We start from the raw sequence: 6,559 nt of genomic DNA, 5'->3' as shown, positions 1-6,559 counted from the left end.
AGGGAAGGAAAGGAAAGGAGGGTTTCGCCCGCCCCCATGCTACCTGCGCGAGCCAATCAAGGAAACGGAGCAGGGCTTTAAAAAAAAAAGCAAAAGGGGCGGGCTCGACGAGGACAGCCAATGAAACAGCGGCTGCGCCAGCTGCAATGAGCAGGCGCGGGAGCTCCCTCCTGGCTGCCAGCTTGTCACTAATTCCCTGGTGGTCTAGACTCTAGTGCTTAGGATTCGATGCTCTCACCACTGCGGCACGGGTTCGATTCCCGGTCAGGGAACACTTCTTTGGGATGCGGGTGATGCTGTGGCCTCTTGGGCTTCCCAAGCAGAAGGTTGGCGGTTCGAATGTGTGTGACAGATGTGAGCTCTCCTTCTTCTGCCCAGCTTCTGGCAGCCTAGCTGTTCAAAAGCACACCAGCGCAAGTAGATAAATAGATATACTGCTGTGGCAGGAAGGTAAACAGCATTTCTGTGTGCCCTAGTTTCCCTCACAGTGTTTCGTTGCATCAGAAGTGGTATAGTCCTGCTGGTCACATGACCCAGAAAGCCGTCTGTGGACAAATGCCGTCTCCCTCAGCCTGAAACGAGATGAGCGTCACAACCCCATAGTCGCCTTTGACTGGACATAACAGTCCAGGGGTCCTTTACCTTTACCAATTCCTGCCACCTTTTGCAAAAACAGTGGTCCTCCCTGAGTATCGTTATATTTGAATGTGAAGGAAGGGCCATTATTTAGTTTAGGTTTTCCCCCCTTCAGTTTATGGTTTTCTTGCTTCCTATATTACTATTGTTGCCAGTGCTTTTCTGTAACTAAAGGAGGGAAAGTACTAGATGCAGAAGCTGTTTCGCAACTAACTGCTTGTTAAATCACTTTGGGTTCCCCAGGCAAGACAAAGCCGCCCTGAGACCTCCGGAAATTCAATAAATAATAAATTCAATAAACAATAATAATAAAGCAACGAACAAATTAGATAAATAATAACTTGTAGTTGGGTTCAGATCCCAACATGGCAGAAAATAGTAAAAAGGCATTTTAACTTCACTATGCCTAAAGTTAATCAACTACCTTACCCCATGTGCCCACTTTGACTGGCAGAACTAACCTTGACAGATTAGAGAACTGGGCCAAAACAAACAAGATGAACTTTAACAGGGAGAAATGTAAAGTATTGCACTTGGGCCGAAAAAATGAGAGGCACAAATACAAGATGGGGGACACCTGGCTTGAGAGCAGTACATGTGAAAAGGATCTAGGAGTCTTGGTTGACCACAAACTTGACATGAGCCAACAATGTGACGCGGCAGCTAAAAAAGCCAATGCAATTCTGGGCTGCATCAATAGGAGTATAGCATCTTGATCAAGGGAAGTAATAGTGCCACTGTATTCTGCTCTGGTCAGACCTCACCTGGAGTACTGTGTCCAGTTCTGGGCACCACAGTTCAAGAAGGACACTGACAAACTGGAACGTGTCCAGAGGAGGGCAACCAAAATGGTCAAAGGCCTGGAAACGATGCCTTATGAGGAACGGCTAAGGGAGCTGGGCATGTTTAGCCTGGAGAAGAGGAGGTTAAGGGGTGATATGATAGCCATGTTCAAATATATAAAAGGATGTCACATAGAGGAGGGAGAAAGGTTGTTTTCTGCTGCTCCAGAGAAGCGGACACGGAGCAATGGATCCAAACTACAAGAAAGAAGATTCCACCTAAACATTAGGAAGAACTTCCTGACAGTAAGAGCTGTTTGACAGTGGAATTTGCTGCCAAGGAGTGTGGTGGAGTCTCCTACTTTGGAGGTCTTTAAGCAGAGGCTTGACAACCATATGTCAGGAGTGCTCTGGTGGTCTTTCCTGCTTGGCAGGGGGTTGGACTCGATGGCCCTTGTGGTCTCTTCCAACTCTAGGATTCTATGATTCTATGCTGCCGGTGCCACATAATACCAGTTCTGCATTTGCAGCACCTGCACTTTGGAACTCCCTGGCTATTGAAATCCAGCACTGTACGCTTCACTGAACACTTTTTGGCACCTGCTGAAAGCATCCATTTTTAGGCAAGTCTACCCAGATGCTTGAGGTGTAGTTTAATGTTTTAGTAATTTTAACTTTTTGTATGTTTTAATGTATTGTTTTTTCTTGATGTATCTTTTTGTAAACTGCTTTGAGGTTGTTGTTTTTTACAATCAAGTGGTGTATAAATTTTATGAAATATAAAATTAAAATAAAGGCTGTTGTATAAGCAACCATGTCCTTATTTTTCAGTGCAATCGCTTGCCTGTTTGAGCAGGAAATCACAATTGAGTTCAACAGGGTTTATGTCCAGGCAAATGACTACAGATTTGCAGCCCTGTTCTTAAGGGAGTCTGCTGCCTCTTCCCATATTTTATCTTATGGCAGAGACCCACACAGGTTTTATTTCCATTTTATTCTTATTTGCTCCACTGGTTGCTTTTCAGAGCCAAGCTCTCAAACCAATATCCAGAAAGAAATAAAACAGAACCCTAGGCAGGGTATGAAGCACAGAGTAAATACAGACAAGTAGGTGCGTGAGAGATACTGAATTGGATTACCAAAACTATCTTAAGGAAGGGCAGTGGTAAAAATAATTTTAAGGACTTACTGAATGCCAGAATGGAAGGGGCCAAGCAAATGTTAACTGGAAGAGTGTTCAGCAACTGGAACCTAACACATCTTACCAGCTAGCATATCAAGTAGGACCTCAATCTTACATGACATTAATAATAATAATAATAATAATAATAATAATAATAATAATAATATTTTATTAGTATCCCGCCCTCTCTGGCCAAGACTGGGCTCAGGGCGGCTTCCATCAAATATATAACACTGGTATAAAATCAAACAAAAATTACCTCCTAAAAATAAGCCAGGATCAAATTAAAATCTAATTAGATGGCTTTCTGCAGGATTAGGGTTGGGAACAGTAAATGTTCATTAGGCTTAACTGTTTACGCTGTTCTTATATGGGCCTGTGAGACTGCTGGGAGGCCTCGTTCATACTACTTCTTATACAAAAAAGAGAAGGGGAGTCAGGCTGAGCCCTGACCAAAGGCCTGGCGGAACAACTCCGTCTTACAGGCCCTGCGGAAAGATGTCAAATCCCACAGGGCCCTGATCTCTTGTGGCAGAGGGTTCCACTAGGCCGGGCCAGCCTAATCTCTCAGGGGCCCGGGATCTCCAAGCTGTTGTTATTTGCAGACCATAAGGTCCTCCGTGGGTGCATACCAGGAGAGGCAGTCCCGTAGGTGCGAGGGTCCTAGGCCGTATAGGGCTTTAAACGTTAAAAATAGACTGTAAAGATAAAACTTTATCAAGAATGTATAGCTTATTGCTAGAATGGTATACAAAAGATGAAGAAGTAAAGGAATCAATGATAAAATGGGCAATTGATATTGGGCATAACATTGAATTGGATGCGTGGAAAAGATTATGGAAGGAGGGTTCGAGATTCACAGGATGCATGGCGTTGAAGGAAAACTTGTTAAAAATGATGTATAGATGGCATTTGACGCCAGTAAAATTAGCTAAAATGTATAGGAAAAAAGAAAGAAAGTGTTGGAAATGTAAAAAGGCAGATGGGGATTATTTCCATATGTGGTGGACTTGCGATAAGGTAAAAAAATTTTGGGAAGCAATTTATAATGAACTCAAAAAAACATTTAGATATACTTTTCCCAAAAGACCAGAGGCGTGTCTATTAGGCTTAATAGGAACAGAAATTAAAATAGAAGATCAAAATTTGTTCATGTATGCTACAGCTGCCGCGAGGACCCTTCTGGCCCAAAGATGGAAAGTACAAGATATACCAACTATACAGGAGTGGCAGGCGAAGTTGACAGAATATGCAGAACTTGCCAAACTGTCAGGGAGGATCCGGGACCAGGGAGATCAAAGATACCAAAATAACTGGAGTAAATTTATTGAATACTTAAAGAAGAATTGTAAAGAGGTCAAGACACTAGCAGGATTGACATAATACCTCCAATGTATAATAGTACTAACTGGAGAATGATGTGTGTGATGGAAAGAGGATAAATATACCAGTTGTGGGGAGGGAGGGGGGTTGTGACTTGGCAGAGTCAAAGGAAATGTATGGTGCTATTACAATTTGTTGGAAAAGAATATGTAAGGAAAACAATAAAAATTCATTTGCAAAAAAAAAAAAAACGTTAAAACTAGACCTTAAACCCGATCCTGTATTCCACTGGGAGCCAGTGAAGCTGGTATAACACTGAATGAATGTGATCCCGCGGCGAAGACCCCATATGGAGTCTCGCCGCGGCATTCTGCACCCGCTGGAGTTTCTGGGTCAGCTTCAAGGAGTGAATTACAATAATCAAGCCTGGAGGTGACCGTTGCATGAATCACAGTGGCGAGATCAGGGTGAGAGAGGTAAGGGACCAACTGCTTAGCACAGCAGAGATGGAAAAATGCTGCCTTTGTTGTAGCTGCAACCTGCAACTCCTTAGAAAGGGAGGCGTCGATGATTACACCCAAACTCTTGACAAAAGGCACTGGCGCTAATTGCACACCCGCAAGAGATGGGAGTCATAAAGGAGCAAACAGTCCTTTAAGTAACCCAGTCCCAAACTGTTTAGGGCAGGCTTCCTCAATCTTAGCCCTCCAGATGTTTTGAGACTACAATTCCCATCATCCCTGACCATCATCCTAGCTAGGGTTCATGGGAGTTGTAGGCCAGAAACATCTGGAGGACCGAGCTTGAGGAAGCCTGGTTTAGGGCCTTACAGATTAATACTAATGCATTGAGTTGGGCCTAGAAATACAATGCAACAACAGAAATGTGTTCAAACCTTCTGGCCCTCATAGAATCATAGAATTGGAAGAGACCACAAAGGCCACCGAATCCAACCCCCTGCCAAGCAGGAAACACCATCAGAGCACTCCTGACATATGGTTGTCAAGCCTCTGCTTAAAGACCTCCAAAGAAGGAGACTCCACCACACTCCTTGGCAGCAAATTCCACTGTCAAACAGCTCTTACTGTCAGGAAGTTCTTCCTAATGTTTAGGTGGAATCTTCTTTCTTGTAGTTTGGATCCATTGCTCCGTGTCTGCTTCTCTGGAGCAGCAGAAAACAACCTTTCTCCCTCCTCTATGTGACATCCTTTTCTATATTTGAACATGGCTATCATATCACCCCTTAACCTCCTCTTCTCCAGGCTAAACATGCCCAGCTCCCTTAGCCGTTCCTCATAAGGCATCGTTTCCAGGCCTTTGACCATTAGCATCCCAACAGTTGTATTATTCACCAGTTAGTTTCTGGGCTGCTTTCAGAGGCTGCCTCACATAAAGGGCATTGCAGCAGTCCAATCTGAAGCAAAGGAGAGCATGAGCTACCAGGGCCAGGTCTTGCGACTCCAGATGGGGCCTGAGCTGCACTACTGGCTATTGCCCTACCTGTGCCTCTCCAGACAGCAGTGAGTTCAAGAGCAGTTCCAAGATGTATACCTGGTCCTTCAGGTGTTTCACAAGTGTCCCAGATTCCCTGGGAGTTGTAGGTGGGAAAGAAAGGTAAAGGTGTGTGCTATGAGCATATTGATGGCAACACATCCCAAATATTCAGTGACTTCCCCCAGCTGTTTCATGTAGATGTTGAGGAGTACTGGGGATAACATGGACGCCACAAGGCAGAGGTGGCACAGAACTCCCAGCTTTATCGCTTAAACACAAAGCCAGCTATTTTCTCTTTCTCCACCAACCCAACATTGTGTAACATCCAGCCTGATGGAAAAGTTCTGGGGAACTCTCACTACAGTGTGAAATTTTGGTGGATCTTCATAAAAGATAAATTCTTACTCTGAATTTTAATTAAGCAGTATAAATAGCTCAAATAAAAGATAGGTGCAAATGCTCCATTTATAAACATAGCATTTTCTCTCTCCAGAGCAAGCCTCTCAGAAAGTGTGTTTGGGAGGGTACCAAACCAATCAGTCAAACATGTTCTTCTCTGCCCTTGTGGTGTGGAACCTCTCTTTGGCCAGTAGTCCATCATGGTACAATATTGCAAGCTTTTTCTGAAGACATAATCTGTGTAGCCAGCCATTCACGTCTAGTATTCATTCTCTTTTTAGCCCAAAACCTTCAGCAGGAAGGAGTAACAAACCACCAACGGTGTGCTACCAAGAGCCTCATATTCACTTGCAGTGTGTTCAAAGCCGAGTGTGGCAGTACCATTTTTCCTGATGTGAATCAGCAGAAAGGGCTAACAGTCAGTGGGCTTGATAAGCTTTCCAGTACATCCTAGATGTATATACCAGAGAGACAGAAAACCTCACTTATAAGTTGTATGCAGTTTTAACAACAACAGTTGTTGTTGTTGTTGTTGTTGTTGTTGTTGTTGTTGTTGTTGTTGTTGTTATACCCCACCCATCTGGCTGGGTTTCCCCAACCACTCTGGGCGGCTTCTAGGAAAATATAAAAGTATAATAAAACATCAAATATTAGAAACTTCACGATACAGGGCTGAATTGGGAATTTATACAATTAAGCCTCTTTTTCCATAATTTCCCCACAAATTTTTGTATTTTAAGCT

Source organism: Podarcis vaucheri, assembly GCF_965113315.1.
Source record: "Podarcis vaucheri genome assembly, chromosome: 13".
Classification (NCBI taxonomy): Eukaryota; Metazoa; Chordata; class Lepidosauria; order Squamata; family Lacertidae; genus Podarcis; species Podarcis vaucheri.
This window is presented reverse-complemented; position numbering follows the sequence as displayed.